The sequence below is a fragment of the Diabrotica virgifera genome, chromosome 4, assembly GCF_917563875.1.
Source record: "Diabrotica virgifera virgifera chromosome 4, PGI_DIABVI_V3a".
NCBI lineage: Eukaryota > Metazoa > Arthropoda > Insecta > Coleoptera > Chrysomelidae > Diabrotica > Diabrotica virgifera.
The window spans coordinates 148,399,799-148,418,370 of NC_065446.1; the positions used below are offsets into that span (position 1 = coordinate 148,399,799).

At 31.5% G+C, this 18,572-nt stretch overlaps 1 long non-coding RNA gene across 1 annotated transcript; it reads left to right on the plus strand.

The window, feature by feature from the left end:
* Window positions 1–510: 510 nt before the first annotated feature.
* On the plus strand, window positions 511–14,175 carry LOC126883955 (uncharacterized). Its single transcript, XR_007697782.1, has 2 exons — window positions 511–867; window positions 1,386–14,175. It is a non-coding gene; the product is annotated as an uncharacterized LOC126883955 (long non-coding RNA).
* The last annotated feature ends 4,397 nt before the right edge of the window (window positions 14,176–18,572 follow it).

Consider the following 18,572-nt stretch of genomic DNA (forward strand, 5'->3'; position numbering starts at 1 on the left):
TGACTGCAGTATAGTTCATTAACGGTTTTTGCTCCAAATTTTAAAGAACGGATTGACGTGAAATTTAGCATACACATAGGTAACATGCCAAAGAAAAAAGTGAAAAGAAAACTTTGCCCTGGGGGGCGAGTTTCTCCTCTTCTCGGAGGTGAAAAATATACGTTCAAAATAAGTTCGGAAATGGATAAACTGACTAATTCTAAGCAACTTTTGTTATATAGAATTTTTTCACTAAGTTAATACTTTTTGAGTTATTTGCGAGTCAATATGTCCATTTATCATCAAAAAAACACTTTTATACGGTTTTTTTGCCAATAACTAAAAAGTAAGTACGTTATCGGGAAAAGCATTAAAAATATAGCTTATAAAGTAACAAAATTGATGTACGTATGAACTTTTTAGAATCAGTAGAAGCAAAGTTGTAGCTAATGTAAAACAGGAAACAGGTTCATATTCGTCAAATTTAAAAACGAATAATTTCACGTGAAATGTAACGGTCACGTTACGAAAGTAGCTCTTTAATAATTATTATTATTATTTTCCCTCGGTCTCTCATTTAAATTCTCGTATAGGACCACTGAGGTGACGTCATACCTCGGTGATGGAACGTACTCCACCTATCGAGCATTATTCGGGTTCTGAGAGAATTTGACGTTTACCTTGGCGGAGAAACGCCTCTCGTTCTTTACTTGACTGTGAGCTGTGGTGTCGAATAGATATACCATATAGAATGGCGGATGATTTCCTCCAACTTATTTTATCACATAAGAAATTTAACGTAAAGTAAAAAGTTACCACCAGGGATTGTCTGGAGTGAGGAGACATGTGGGTGACAACTCCTGTTGGAGTATAAATAGGAATCATTCGGTGAGATCTACTTTTTCATAGTAATTTTTTATGTATAGTCTTGGTTTTTGTGATGGAACCTTTGAGATATTAGGTTCATTGTTAAATTTCTTAGTCAACTCATTATTTGGATTTTATGTAGATTATTTCGATTATTGAATATTCATTCAAGGAAAATTATATATTAATATATTTTTTGGTTAGACATAACCAAATATATGCAATTCTCAATTAATATTAGAAATAATTATCATTTCTCTGTAGGTTTTAAATTTATTGAACCTCCAATATTTTTATAAATTCTATATATTTTTACAGATATTCCCTCAGATAAATCATATTCAAATTTCACATTTATCATTATTTGTTCATGTGTTCACACTCAAAATAGTTCAAGGTTACCTGAGATTAGTTTTTGTTCCATCTTAATGATCGGTTTTTCTATGTTAATGCTTCTAAAAAGTTTCCTCAATTATTTCTTCTTCCCTTTACTTTTTGCTAATGTTTAAAATGGGAAATAAAACTGGGAATGTTTTTAGCCATTTGGGAGAAACCCTACCATGAAGTCATAGACCTTATTTGACCACCTAGAGAAACCACTACAGCCACAGTCAAGTCATCATGGGAGTATGTCGATTTGGGAGCAAGCTATGGGAGCGTTCCGCTCAATTTTCGTCTTGGCACCTGGGCCTACAGGAGCCATGGGGTCGCACCATCCTGGTGCATCATTTTCTAGGATGCAACCGCAACCTCGTTTGGGAACATTTAGTGAGGTGTTTTAGTAACTATTGGTTTTTTTTTATATTTCAGACTATCTGTTAAATACACTGTTTTTTTCCAGACTTAGGTTACCTCTGGTTTTTTTTTTACATATTTGTATATTAGATTATTTGGTTCCCAAACTTTGTATCTACGGTAACTTCTTGTGCACAGGAATAAGCCTAGAGAAAATTAGGTTTTTAATACTTTATTATTGCTTTGATATTGGTTTATGTAATTCGGGTAAATTTATTTTTTTAATATTACTAGCTTGTTTCCCAAATATTTTACTGTTATTCGCTTTATTCCATTTGTTCGGTTAATTTAGGTCATCGTCGGTATTTATCTCAACTTCATTTCTACTTTAGTCAATTGTATATTTAACTTTATTTATTCATTATTGTATTTTCTCTTAGTGAGGCTTGGGCCTATTTATTTGTATTATTTTCATCTTTGTCGGGTTCCTTTAGTTGTACGTAGCAGGCGTACTATAACCATTTGGTAGAAGACTTATGTAATTTTGTACCCTATATGTTAGTGAGAGGTACTTATACCTGTAATTTTGTAACAGATAACATTATTGTTGTTATCTTAGAGATAACTTTTTGTATAACTTATGTCATTTTAGAGTCACATGATATATGCTTGTCTAACTCAGAGATTGTTAAAAATCTAGTAGTTATTTTTAATAAATATGTATTTATTTTGTATTTCAATTATTTTATTATTCCTTTATGTTCATTATTACAGGTTTAATATATTTAATATTTGAAAGCAGTGTAAGATACCTGGGAAAATGATCGAAGATCATTTTCATGGCGCCCATGATTAGTTAGTTTTATTTATTTTGTTCGTTTTTAGTCATTATTCATCTCCATTCATTTTCAGTATATTATTCTTATTTTATTATTTCATCTTCTAGTCATCATTACTATCTATATAGAGCTACTGTTCTTCGACAGGCATGCAAACGAGCCGTATCCATCCTTGAGTGTCAAGTGGTTTTCTTGCATCTCTTGCTAGCCAACTCTATTCAGTTTGCCTCTGTCTCCCCATACTTCTATTATCAGTTCCACACCCCACTCTCTCTCTACATCTATGTCCCATTACTTTATTTTTTATTTTTCCGACTTCGGCTTCACTGCTGAAGCCCCTTCACTTTTATTTTCATAAGAGCCCCAACTATTTTATTACTTAGTTATTTATTTACTTTTTTCCTTACTTCTGTTGGAGTATATCTTGCTTTTTACTTTCACTCCAACAGAAGTTTTCTTCTTTTTGTTACATTGGCTGCCCAATGCGTGGTGCCAACCGTTTTTGGTTCTAAGACAGTAGTTCTTTTAGTTCAATTTTCTATTATTGGAATTTTCTGTTTTATTAACTTTTTGATATCTTTGTATATATGTTATTTCTGATTTATTTTTGTCTTTAATTTTTATTAATAATAAACAGGTAGACTTATACTGCTTCTTTTGGTTTTGATTAGTTGATTTCGATACCTCATTTTTAGTTTTAGTGGTACAGCTCATATTTTAGTTTGAATTTCGTATTTTTATTGGAAACTTATTTGTGTATTTAGAATGAGTATACATGACTGACATTATGTTCTATTATTATGGATTTTTAGTCCTTCTACCAATGGTAGTATGTTTGCACGTACAATTAATTATTGACTATATGCATATATTTTTTTTTTCTAGTGTGGTTATATTTTACACCTAACTAGAAATTATTTTCAGTATTTAGGTATTTTATTTACTTTATTGATTTGATTATTTATATATTTTGCTGGCATTTTTGATTTGTTGGTGTGTCGCTAATATTTTCTCCATATGTATCTTTGTCTTACAAACTTTAGATTATATTTTATATTTGTTATTTTGGATATTTGGGTTGTTTGGTAAGACAGGCACACACCACAAAGCACAATCAGTCCACAACATTAGCTTCTACACATGATACGTTGAATTCGCCTGGTTCGGATGATTACAGATGTTCATCCATAATTTATTTTCTTTAATTGGTAGTGTTAAACATTACAATGATAAATTGTATAGTTAAGTAGTTCCATTATCCATCTCAGCTCCTAGTTTTGTTAATTTTGAGAATAATATATCAACATGGGTACTATATACCGCTTATATAAATCAGACAGATACTTTAGGTTGAGATTTTAATATAAATTCTTTATTAGTTAGGAACATTGATTCTATTTTTCTATTAAGTTATAGAACAATCTTCAGAAGAAGATTACCTTAACAGTGTTGTTCAAGCTAAACTCTTCTTCTGTTTGTCGTTAGCTTAGCTCAATCTTTAGTATGGTTATAAATTTTAGTCTGATATTTTTTTTGTCATCTGATAATGCAGGTACCTACATACATTGCTTGATTTCATCTTTGGCTTTGTTGTTGATGACTTTTAATTTATTACTCATTAGGTTAATTATTAGTAGTACTTTATGTATGAGTTTATTTTTTTTTTGGTATTATACATGATGCATTTTAATTACTAGTATGAGTCAATATTATTGATTGCTGATCCTGTCAGTAGGATTACACAATTAATAAGAACTTCACTTGTATTTTTGTTTAGTTTTTTTTTGCACACCTAACCCCTGAAGTTAGAAGGGTTGTTGATTATTATGGTATTTAGGTATATATTGGGATAGGTAAGCTCATACAAGTACTCTTGTTTAATAATGGATATTATGATAAAACTATGTTAACTACCATATCTCAGGTTATGCGTTATATTATTTTGAATATTTGATTACTTACTAATTTTTTTTTATTATTTTTAAATCTTGTTATTGAATTGGCCATATGGGAAAGATGTTGTGGTTTAATTTGTTATTAGGCTACTCTATTGACATTTGTCTCCAATATGTATCTTAAATACTTTGTAATAATTCAGACCCTTATTTCCTATACAGTATGATTCTGGAATTAGTTTGGAATTTTGATGTATACCTATATGAATTCTTGATTCTTTCATATTTTTTCTTATGAACCAGTCTGTTAATGCTCAAAGTTGGTGAATACGTGGGTTCGAAGTTCAGCAGTTGGCCATTGCTCTCGGATTTCGCAATCTATGTCTTTCATTGCAGAGTAGACAGATGTTTATCTATCATAATATTTCTGGTCAGGAAATGCCTGCAGCATGTCCTAACTATTCTTGTCTAATTAGTCCAATTATTCCAGTTACATATTTACAATTTGATAGGGAAGTATTTAGTTTATATTTTATCTTGTACTTCATATTACGTTTGTTGTTGACTATCCCTATACGCAGTAGGTTTGTTAAGTCAGTATTTGGAGTGTTTAGACAAATGAGTTGTTCATTTGAGTATATTCCCACTTCTTTCCTTAGGCATTAGTTTTGTTATTTAGATTTTGGAACATTTCCTGAATAATTCCACGTATGTGAGAACGCATGAATCTGCAGTTTTAATTAAAATTGGTTGCCCGTTCTCGTCAATTTTTTTTCCTATCACTTATCACATATTTTTTTCCTATCACTTATCATAGTGTCATAAAACTTATGAGTTCATCATTTATTCTTTTTCTTTCTTACTTATTCTTACATTATTGGTACCTTATCTGAGTCTGGTTATTCTCCTACATCTGTTGTAGCACCATGCTATAGTTCGCGAATACCAGCACAAATTAAGTTTAGGTAGTTTCTATATTTTAGTCAATATACCTTAGGTATTTATCTTACCTTTGATTTAGTTTGGTTACCTCTCTGTTACTTAGTCTGTTAGTAATTTTTTTTCTGACTTATTTTGGATTACTTAGTTTAGATAGGTTCATATTACCGGATGAGGGTGTATGTAGACCTAATTTATTTATTTTGTTCAGTATTAGTTACCATTGGATCCAATAATTTAGTTTATTTAGTATTAGTAAGAATTGGTCCATAAATTTGCCTGATCGTTCTTCTTTGGATATACTCCTATATAAATCTGGTGTCCATTGATAGTCCGATTCTGGATAAGTGTCCGATTCTTCATTTATTTTGTGTATTTGGTTGGATAGGTTCGTATTACCGGATGTGGGTGTATGTAGACCTGATCTGTTTATGTGGATTGGTGTTAGTGTGAATTGGTCCATAAATTTGCCTGGTCGTTCTTCTTTGGATATGCCTTTTGTGAATCTGGTGTCCACTGATAGTTCGACTTTGGATTAAGTGTCCGATTCCACATTTATTTTGGTTATTGAGTTTTGTATTCCTTTGGTATGTTCAGTATTGGTATTATTTGGCATTGGTGAGAATTGTTCCCTAAATCTTCCTGATTGTTCTTCTCTGGATATACTATTATGAATCTGGTGTCCATTGTTAGTTCGGTTTTGGATTGGGTGTTCAATTCTTTACTTATTTTAGTTACTGATTTTTTTTACTCACTTTGGTATATTTACTTGTGATATGGTCCGAATTGGCTCACACCTTTTCCTGGTTGTTCCGTCCTTGGATATACCCTTTATAAATCTGACGTCCATGGATAGCTCAATTTTGGTTTTAGTGCCCAATTCGACACTTAGTTATTAGTATGAACTTTAGTACAATATTTAGTTTGTTTGGTTTTTGAAGCAATTCATTAATATTGGTAACAGAGAGTAACATAGTAACATTTTAGCATGAGTTTGAGTCATATATGTATTTATTTTTCCTTGAACCTTAGTTTATGCTTAGTGGTAATCTTGCGAATCAACGTGGATTGTTAGACTATTGTAAATTTAGTTGTTAATATTTTGAAGTTTAGAAAAAAAAAATTTTATGGATAAAATTTTTTTTTCCCAAGTAGAAGGGGATTGTAACGGTCACGTTACGAAAGTAGCTCTTTAATAATTATTGTTATTATTTTCCCTCGGTCTCTCATTTAAATTCTCGTATAGGACCACTGAGGTGACGTCATACCTCGGTGATGGAACGTACTCCACCTATCGAGCATTATTCGGGTTCTGAGAGAATTTGACGTTTACCTTGGCGGAGAAACGCCTCTCGTTCTTTACTTGACTGTGAGCTGTGGTGTCGAATAGATATACCATATAGAATGGCGGATGATTTCCTCCAACTTATTTTATCACATAAGAAATTTAACGTAAAGTAAAAAGTTACCACCAGGGATTGTCTGGAGTGAGGAGACATGTGGGTGACAACTCCTGTTGGAGTATAAATAGGAATCATTCGGTGAGATCTACTTTTTCATAGTAATTTTTTATGTATAGTCTTGGTTTTTGTGATGGAACCTTTGAGATATTAGGTTCATTGTTAAATTTCTTAGTCAACTCATTATTTGGATTTTATGTAGATTATTTCGATTATTGAATATTCATTCAAGGAAAATTATATATTAATATATTTTTTGGTTAGACATAACCAAATATATGCAATTCTCAATTAATATTAGAAATAATTATCATTTCTCTGTAGGTTTTAAATTTATTGAACCTCCAATATTTTTATAAATTCTATATATTTTTACAGATATTCCCTCAGATAAATCATATTCAAATTTCACATTTATCATTATTTGTTCATGTGTTCACACTCAAAATAGTTCAAGGTTACCTGAGATTAGTTTTTGTTCCATCTTAATGATCGGTTTTTCTATGTTAATGCTTCTAAAAAGTTTCCTCAATTATTTCTTCTTCCCTTTACTTTTTGCTAATGTTTAAAATGGGAAATAAAACTGGGAATGTTTTTAGCCATTTGGGAGAAACCCTACCATGAAGTCATAGACCTTATTTGACCACCTAGAGAAACCACTACAGCCACAGTCAAGTCATCATGGGAGTATGTCGATTTGGGAGCAAGCTATGGGAGCGTTCCGCTCAATTTTCGTCTTGGCACCTGGGCCTACAGGAGCCATGGGGTCGCACCATCCTGGTGCATCATTTTCTAGGATGCAACCGCAACCTCGTTTGGGAACATTTAGTGAGGTGTTTTAGTAACTATTGGTTTTTTTTTATATTTCAGACTATCTGTTAAATACACTGTTTTTTTCCAGACTTAGGTTACCTCTGGTTTTTTTTTTACATATTTGTATATTAGATTATTTGGTTCCCAAACTTTGTATCTACGGTAACTTCTTGTGCACAGGAATAAGCCTAGAGAAAATTAGGTTTTTAATACTTTATTATTGCTTTGATATTGGTTTATGTAATTCGGGTAAATTTATTTTTTTAATATTACTAGCTTGTTTCCCAAATATTTTACTGTTATTCGCTTTATTCCATTTGTTCGGTTAATTTAGGTCATCGTCGGTATTTATCTCAACTTCATTTCTACTTTAGTCAATTGTATATTTAACTTTATTTATTCATTATTGTATTTTCTCTTAGTGAGGCTTGGGCCTATTTATTTGTATTATTTTCATCTTTGTCGGGTTCCTTTAGTTGTACGTAGCAGGCGTACTATAACCATTTGGTAGAAGACTTATGTAATTTTGTACCCTATATGTTAGTGAGAGGTACTTATACCTGTAATTTTGTAACAGATAACATTATTGTTGTTATCTTAGAGATAACTTTTTGTATAACTTATGTCATTTTAGAGTCACATGATATATGCTTGTCTAACTCAGAGATTGTTAAAAATCTAGTAGTTATTTTTAATAAATATGTATTTATTTTGTATTTCAATTATTTTATTATTCCTTTATGTTCATTATTACAGGTTTAATATATTTAATATTTGAAAGCAGTGTAAGATACCTGGGAAAATGATCGAAGATCATTTTCATGGCGCCCATGATTAGTTAGTTTTATTTATTTTGTTCGTTTTTAGTCATTATTCATCTCCATTCATTTTCAGTATATTATTCTTATTTTATTATTTCATCTTCTAGTCATCATTACTATCTATATAGAGCTACTGTTCTTCGACAGGCATGCAAACGAGCCGTATCCATCCTTGAGTGTCAAGTGGTTTTCTTGCATCTCTTGCTAGCCAACTCTATTCAGTTTGCCTCTGTCTCCCCATACTTCTATTATCAGTTCCACACCCCACTCTCTCTCTACATCTATGTCCCATTACTTTATTTTTTATTTTTCCGACTTCGGCTTCACTGCTGAAGCCCCTTCACTTTTATTTTCATAAGAGCCCCAACTATTTTATTACTTAGTTATTTATTTACTTTTTTCCTTACTTCTGTTGGAGTATATCTTGCTTTTTACTTTCACTCCAACAGAAGTTTTCTTCTTTTTGTTACATTGGCTGCCCAATGCGTGGTGCCAACCGTTTTTGGTTCTAAGACAGTAGTTCTTTTAGTTCAATTTTCTATTATTGGAATTTTCTGTTTTATTAACTTTTTGATATCTTTGTATATATGTTATTTCTGATTTATTTTTGTCTTTAATTTTTATTAATAATAAACAGGTAGACTTATACTGCTTCTTTTGGTTTTGATTAGTTGATTTCGATACCTCATTTTTAGTTTTAGTGGTACAGCTCATATTTTAGTTTGAATTTCGTATTTTTATTGGAAACTTATTTGTGTATTTAGAATGAGTATACATGACTGACATTATGTTCTATTATTATGGATTTTTAGTCCTTCTACCAATGGTAGTATGTTTGCACGTACAATTAATTATTGACTATATGCATATATTTTTTTTTTCTAGTGTGGTTATATTTTACACCTAACTAGAAATTATTTTCAGTATTTAGGTATTTTATTTACTTTATTGATTTGATTATTTATATATTTTGCTGGCATTTTTGATTTGTTGGTGTGTCGCTAATATTTTCTCCATATGTATCTTTGTCTTACAAACTTTAGATTATATTTTATATTTGTTATTTTGGATATTTGGGTTGTTTGGTAAGACAGGCACACACCACAAAGCACAATCAGTCCACAACATTAGCTTCTACACATGATACGTTGAATTCGCCTGGTTCGGATGATTACAGATGTTCATCCATAATTTATTTTCTTTAATTGGTAGTGTTAAACATTACAATGATAAATTGTATAGTTAAGTAGTTCCATTATCCATCTCAGCTCCTAGTTTTGTTAATTTTGAGAATAATATATCAACATGGGTACTATATACCGCTTATATAAATCAGACAGATACTTTAGGTTGAGATTTTAATATAAATTCTTTATTAGTTAGGAACATTGATTCTATTTTTCTATTAAGTTATAGAACAATCTTCAGAAGAAGATTACCTTAACAGTGTTGTTCAAGCTAAACTCTTCTTCTGTTTGTCGTTAGCTTAGCTCAATCTTTAGTATGGTTATAAATTTTAGTCTGATATTTTTTTTGTCATCTGATAATGCAGGTACCTACATACATTGCTTGATTTCATCTTTGGCTTTGTTGTTGATGACTTTTAATTTATTACTCATTAGGTTAATTATTAGTAGTACTTTATGTATGAGTTTATTTTTTTTTTGGTATTATACATGATGCATTTTAATTACTAGTATGAGTCAATATTATTGATTGCTGATCCTGTCAGTAGGATTACACAATTAATAAGAACTTCACTTGTATTTTTGTTTAGTTTTTTTTTGCACACCTAACCCCTGAAGTTAGAAGGGTTGTTGATTATTATGGTATTTAGGTATATATTGGGATAGGTAAGCTCATACAAGTACTCTTGTTTAATAATGGATATTATGATAAAACTATGTTAACTACCATATCTCAGGTTATGCGTTATATTATTTTGAATATTTGATTACTTACTAATTTTTTTTTATTATTTTTAAATCTTGTTATTGAATTGGCCATATGGGAAAGATGTTGTGGTTTAATTTGTTATTAGGCTACTCTATTGACATTTGTCTCCAATATGTATCTTAAATACTTTGTAATAATTCAGACCCTTATTTCCTATACAGTATGATTCTGGAATTAGTTTGGAATTTTGATGTATACCTATATGAATTCTTGATTCTTTCATATTTTTTCTTATGAACCAGTCTGTTAATGCTCAAAGTTGGTGAATACGTGGGTTCGAAGTTCAGCAGTTGGCCATTGCTCTCGGATTTCGCAATCTATGTCTTTCATTGCAGAGTAGACAGATGTTTATCTATCATAATATTTCTGGTCAGGAAATGCCTGCAGCATGTCCTAACTATTCTTGTCTAATTAGTCCAATTATTCCAGTTACATATTTACAATTTGATAGGGAAGTATTTAGTTTATATTTTATCTTGTACTTCATATTACGTTTGTTGTTGACTATCCCTATACGCAGTAGGTTTGTTAAGTCAGTATTTGGAGTGTTTAGACAAATGAGTTGTTCATTTGAGTATATTCCCACTTCTTTCCTTAGGCATTAGTTTTGTTATTTAGATTTTGGAACATTTCCTGAATAATTCCACGTATGTGAGAACGCATGAATCTGCAGTTTTAATTAAAATTGGTTGCCCGTTCTCGTCAATTTTTTTTCCTATCACTTATCACATATTTTTTTCCTATCACTTATCATAGTGTCATAAAACTTATGAGTTCATCATTTATTCTTTTTCTTTCTTACTTATTCTTACATTATTGGTACCTTATCTGAGTCTGGTTATTCTCCTACATCTGTTGTAGCACCATGCTATAGTTCGCGAATACCAGCACAAATTAAGTTTAGGTAGTTTCTATATTTTAGTCAATATACCTTAGGTATTTATCTTACCTTTGATTTAGTTTGGTTACCTCTCTGTTACTTAGTCTGTTAGTAATTTTTTTTCTGACTTATTTTGGATTACTTAGTTTAGATAGGTTCATATTACCGGATGAGGGTGTATGTAGACCTAATTTATTTATTTTGTTCAGTATTAGTTACCATTGGATCCAATAATTTAGTTTATTTAGTATTAGTAAGAATTGGTCCATAAATTTGCCTGATCGTTCTTCTTTGGATATACTCCTATATAAATCTGGTGTCCATTGATAGTCCGATTCTGGATAAGTGTCCGATTCTTCATTTATTTTGTGTATTTGGTTGGATAGGTTCGTATTACCGGATGTGGGTGTATGTAGACCTGATCTGTTTATGTGGATTGGTGTTAGTGTGAATTGGTCCATAAATTTGCCTGGTCGTTCTTCTTTGGATATGCCTTTTGTGAATCTGGTGTCCACTGATAGTTCGACTTTGGATTAAGTGTCCGATTCCACATTTATTTTGGTTATTGAGTTTTGTATTCCTTTGGTATGTTCAGTATTGGTATTATTTGGCATTGGTGAGAATTGTTCCCTAAATCTTCCTGATTGTTCTTCTCTGGATATACTATTATGAATCTGGTGTCCATTGTTAGTTCGGTTTTGGATTGGGTGTTCAATTCTTTACTTATTTTAGTTACTGATTTTTTTTACTCACTTTGGTATATTTACTTGTGATATGGTCCGAATTGGCTCACACCTTTTCCTGGTTGTTCCGTCCTTGGATATACCCTTTATAAATCTGACGTCCATGGATAGCTCAATTTTGGTTTTAGTGCCCAATTCGACACTTAGTTATTAGTATGAACTTTAGTACAATATTTAGTTTGTTTGGTTTTTGAAGCAATTCATTAATATTGGTAACAGAGAGTAACATAGTAACATTTTAGCATGAGTTTGAGTCATATATGTATTTATTTTTCCTTGAACCTTAGTTTATGCTTAGTGGTAATCTTGCGAATCAACGTGGATTGTTAGACTATTGTAAATTTAGTTGTTAATATTTTGAAGTTTAGAAAAAAAAAATTTTATGGATAAAATTTTTTTTTCCCAAGTAGAAGGGGATTGTAACGGTCACGTTACGAAAGTAGCTCTTTAATAATTATTGTTATTATTTTCCCTCGGTCTCTCATTTAAATTCTCGTATAGGACCACTGAGGTGACGTCATACCTCGGTGATGGAACGTACTCCACCTATCGAGCATTATTCGGGTTCTGAGAGAATTTGACGTTTACCTTGGCGGAGAAACGCCTCTCGTTCTTTACTTGACTGTGAGCTGTGGTGTCGAATAGATATACCATATAGAATGGCGGATGATTTCCTCCAACTTATTTTATCACATAAGAAATTTAACGTAAAGTAAAAAGTTACCACCAGGGATTGTCTGGAGTGAGGAGACATGTGGGTGACAACTCCTGTTGGAGTATAAATAGGAATCATTCGGTGAGATCTACTTTTTCATAGTAATTTTTTATGTATAGTCTTGGTTTTTGTGATGGAACCTTTGAGATATTAGGTTCATTGTTAAATTTCTTAGTCAACTCATTATTTGGATTTTATGTAGATTATTTCGATTATTGAATATTCATTCAAGGAAAATTATATATTAATATATTTTTTGGTTAGACATAACCAAACATATGCAATTCTCAATTAATATTAGAAATAATTATCATTTCTCTGTAGGTTTTAAATTTATTGAACCTCCAATATTTTTATAAATTCTATATATTTTTACAGATATTCCCTCAGATAAATCATATTCAAATTTCACATTTATCATTATTTGTTCATGTGTTCACACTCAAAATAGTTCAAGGTTACCTGAGATTAGTTTTTGTTCCATCTTAATGATCGGTTTTTCTATGTTAATGCTTCTAAAAAGTTTCCTCAATTATTTCTTCTTCCCTTTACTTTTTGCTAATGTTTAAAATGGGAAATAAAACTGGGAATGTTTTTAGCCATTTGGGAGAAACCCTACCATGAAGTCATAGACCTTATTTGACCACCTAGAGAAACCACTACAGCCACAGTCAAGTCATCATGGGAGTATGTCGATTTGGGAGCAAGCTATGGGAGCGTTCCAGCTCAATTTTCGTCTTGGCACCTGGGCCTACAGGAGCCATGGGGTCGCACCATCCTGGTGCATCATTTTCTAGGATGCAACCGCAACCTCGTTTGGGAACATTTAGTGAGGTGTTTTAGTAACTATTGGTTTTTTTTTATATTTCAGACTATCTGTTAAATACACTGTTTTTTTTTCCAGATTTAGGTTACCTCTGGTTTTTTTTTTGACATATTTGTATATTAGATTATTTGGTTCCCAAACTTTGTATCTACGGTAACTTCTTGTGCACAGGAATAAGCCTAGAGAAAATTAGGTTTTTAATACTTTATTATTGCTTTGATATTGGTTTATGTAATTCGGGTAAATTTATTTTTTTAATATTACTAGCTTGTTTCCCAAATATTTTACTGTTATTCGCTTTATTCCATTTGTTCGGTTAATTTAGGTCATCGTCGGTATTTATCTCAACTTCATTTCTACTTTAGTCAATTGTATATTTAACTTTATTTATTCATTATTGTATTTTCTCTTAGTGAGGCTTGGGCCTATTTATTTGTATTATTTTCATCTTTGTCGGGTTCCTTTAGTTGTACGTAACAGGCGTACTATAACCATTTGGTAGAAGACTTATGTAATTTTGTACCCTATATGTTAGTGAGAGGTACTTATACCTGTAATTTTGTAACAGATAACATTATTGTTGTTATCTTAGAGATAACTTTTTGTATAACTTATGTCATTTTAGAGTCACATGATATATGCTTGTCTAACTCAGAGATTGTTAAAAATCTAGTAGTTATTTTTAATAAATATGTATTTATTTTGTATTTCAATTATTTTATTATTCCTTTATGTTCATTATTACAGGTTTAATATATTTAATATTTGAAAGCAGTGTAAGATACCTGGGAAAATGATCGAAGATCATTTTCATGGCGCCCATGATTAGTTAGTTTTATTTATTTTGTTCGTTTTTAGTCATTATTCATCTCCATTCATTTTCAGTATATTATTCTTATTTTATTATTTCATCTTCTAGTCATCATTACTATCTATATAGAGCTACTGTTCTTCGACAGGCATGCAAACGAGCCGTATCCATCCTTGAGTGTCAAGTGGTTTTCTTGCATCTCTTGCTAGCCAACTCTATTCAGTTTGCCTCTGTCTCTTCCCACTTCTACTTCTATCCCTTCTAATCCCCCCTTTCTTCAGTACTACAGCACTAAAGTAGTATTTTTTCCTATTGCGGCTTCTCAACGTAGAAGCCACTTCACCCTTTTCTTTACACACTTACACTCCAACAGAAGTTTTCTTCTTTTTGTTACAGAAATAACCAAAAAATGATAGCAACCAAAAAAATGATGCACTGTTCTGAGACAACTTATTAAAACTTTTTTAAAGTTTTAAAAAAATATTTTTTATGTTTTCTAAAAAAGTTTTTAGCATCAAAATTAAGCAAGATACGCTCAAAATAAAGTAGGTCCTATTTTTGTTAAAAAAATTCGAAAAAGCACCCCCTAATTGGAATCTCATATGAAATTAATACTTACCGCTTCACAAGTTACTTAACTTATGTAATATTTATATGATCTGTATATCTTATACGATCGGCTCAAAGGGCTAATTTTTGAAAAAAATTGGTTTTAAAGTAAAATTTTTTGCAGAAAAAAAATGCTGTTTCAAAATGACATAAAATTTATTAGTGATACTAAAAATTACGAATAGTAAAAAATGTAGGTTTTGCTTTTCTGAATATTTAGGATTATGTGTTTTTCTTTGAGAGAAATATTGGTTAAGATATGGCTGTTCAAAATTGGCTTACACAGTTGGTTAGTGACTAGTTCAATCCCTTTCAATTACATCCCCTTAAAATAAGCATTTTGAACCGATGAAGCTTACAGATCATATTTATAAACAATACATACACGAGTAAATCAACTTCTGAAGTGGTGACTATTAATTTCATTTCGGATGCTAATTAGGGGGTGAATTTTATATTTTTTTACAAAAAAAAAGGATCTTCATTTTGAGCGTAACTTCCTTAATTTAATGCTAAAACTGTTTTAACTTTTCTTTAAACACTACAAAAAAGTTGTAATGAGTGTTCCCCAAAAAGTGCTTTAGTTTTTGACAATTCACGTTGAAATATTCAATTTGGAATTTGGCGTGTATGAACCTATTTTTCATTAGTTACAACTGTTCTTCTACTGGGTCTAGGGATCTCATTTATAAGCACACCATTTTTTTTTACCTTTTTATGGGCTATATTTTTCCTAAGAATGGTTTTTTCGATAAAATACTTACTTTTTGAGTTAATTGCCAAAAAACTGTTAAAAAATGTTTTTTTTTTTTGTTGAAAAATGAACATATTTACTCGCAAATATCTCGAAAAGTAACTAAGTGAAAAAATGCTATAGAACAAAAGTTGCCTAGAATTAGTCAGTTAATCCATTTCCGGACTTATTTTGAACGTATATTTTTTCATCCCGAGACGAGGTAAAAGTCACCCCCATGGCAAAAGCACACATCGGCACAATATCAATGTGCTTCTTTGACATGTTACCTATGTGTATGCCAAATTTCATGTCAGTCTAAGCGGATTTTTTTTAATTTATGGGTTTTGCAATATTTTACCGTCAGCGAACGGACTAATAGTAGAGGATCCGATATAAGGCCGATCTGCATCGATCTATTTAATGGATAACGTGTGCGTGAAGTAACAATGTATTTTAAACGGGATTTACTTTTTCGCACTGTTTTTGACACACTTTCATATAATCAAATATCCTTAACTTTCGCGTTGTCATGGTGATGACATAATGAGCAAAAAATTACAAAAAAAAAATTTGACAGTTTTGTGGTTTGAAAGAAATTAGAATGTTTAAATGTCAAAGTTCTAAAAATTGTAGAATAGGAATGAATTCCAGGGATGAAGAGTTACAGTTTTTTTATTTGTTTATCGTAGATAAAATATTGTATGAAACTGTGCGTGAAGTACTTTTTGCGAATTTACGCGATGTATAGCACTCGCTCCGTTGTCGCTCGTGCTCTAAACATCACGTGCATTTGTAAAAAGCATACTTCACGAACTGTTTCATAAATAACTATTTTCATATATTAAAAAAATGTTTCGACCCGGGTAGATATTATTCCAGATTTTCAGATTTCAGCAGTGTTAGATGGTTGGGGCATATATGGAGAGCAGGTAGCGTAACAACTATAAACTCAATTTTACAATGGAAACCCGGAGTTAGAAGGAGACGCGGAGGAAATAGAATAAATGGTTACAGGAAGTAAAGGAAAATTTATATAGGGCAGGAATTAGAGACTAGCAGAAAAAGACAGAGGATAGAAAGAAATGGAGAAGCACAGTCAATAGTATCGAGTAGCAGACTGGAACTAATCTGCTCTAAAAAGATAGATCTAGATAGCTTTTTAGCGGCTCACCCCACCTGGTGTATTTAGTCATTTAATTTTCTTATTACACATTATTATTGGTACATCAAAAATTAAAAGGACGGTGCCTGTAATAAAATCTAAAATTCAAAATTTAATCAAGAAAAATAATAAATATTAAAATTTCCTATAAGTTCAAATTTATTTATTAAAATTTTTGATATAATTTTCATAAATAAATTACTTACTAATAACACTTTTTTAATTAATTCCAAAAAATCCATTTTGTAGCAATAATAAAATATTAGTATTTGTAAAATAAATATCAATCATATCATAAGTAACACAGGTTTACAAAAAAAAACTAAATTTCATACTATTTGACGAAACCATATGACAAGGGGGTTTTTGGGGTGGCTGATCACGAATCCGGGGTCCGCTCACCTCTTTCACGCCAGGTAAAGGTCATTTCAAGGTCAAATCAAGATAAATCGACAGTCGCTCTGAGAAAGTATATTAGGGCGTTTTTGGTGTCGCTGATGACGAATCAGGAGTCCGCTGACCTCTATCACGTCTAGTTCAAGGTCAAATCAACATAAATCGACACAATCGCTCTGAAAATATAGGGGTTTTGGAGTCACTGATCATGAAAACTGCGGTCCGTTGAGCTCTACCACGTAAGGTAAATAATAAGTACCATTTCAAGGCCAAATCAGGACAAGTCCACAAAACTGATTTGACCTTGAAATTACCTTTACCTGTCGCGGTTGAGCTCAACGGACCCCAGTTTTGTGATCAGCGACCCCAAAAACCCCCTAATATACTTTTTCAGAGCGACTGTCGGTTTATCTTGATTTGACCTTGAGATGACCATTACCTGACGTGATAGAGGTCAGCGGACCCCGGATTCGTGACCAGCGACCCCAAAAACCCCCTAGTAATATGGTTTCGTCAAATATTCCGAAAGGTATTTTTTTTAAAACCTGTGTAATCAAAAGAATATCAATCTTTTAATTTAAATAGACAACTGTAAAACATAGAACTGCATTCACAACTGTATTCACAGTAAAAGTTTCAAAAGATCACACATTACGCTTAAAGTAAGAGGTAAATCAGCAGACGAGTCGTTGTGACTTCCAAAATATGACAACACCACTGGAAGTGACAACACACCTTGAACTACCCTATATATGGAAGCCATAACGTATGCTGTACGCTTCGGTATATACGTATATATATACAAAATTTATTGTGGTAAATCCTTTCCCCTCAATAGGTAGAGCCATTTTATAAGACCCCCTTTTACCAAATACACAATTTTTAAAAAATAATTCCTAGTAGAAAAGGTGGAGGTCGGACAGTCTCTTCTGTTGTATACCGGAAGTCACAACTTAACGTGCATCTATATATATATACATATATATATATATATATATATATATATATATTTCATCTGTATATATATATTTATATATATATATATATATATATATATATATATATATATATATATATATATATATATATATATGCTTTCTCTTCTTTTCCGGGTTTGACTCCGCGTTGAATAATTTTGGTTTTGAGAAAAACCATTATTTTGACCACGTTTCGGCAAGATCTCACTTGCCATTGTCAAAATCAAAATGAAGAAATGCATAACGTGAAAACAGCGTTAAGAAAAAACGGATTCTCAACATACAACATCGAAAAAGCTCAATATGCTCGAAGAAGAGATAAGGACCCTACAGAAGACGAAAAACCGATCGGCAAAACCATTCTGCCATATGTAAAGGGTACGACAGAGAAAATAGGGGGGTGCTGAGAAAAC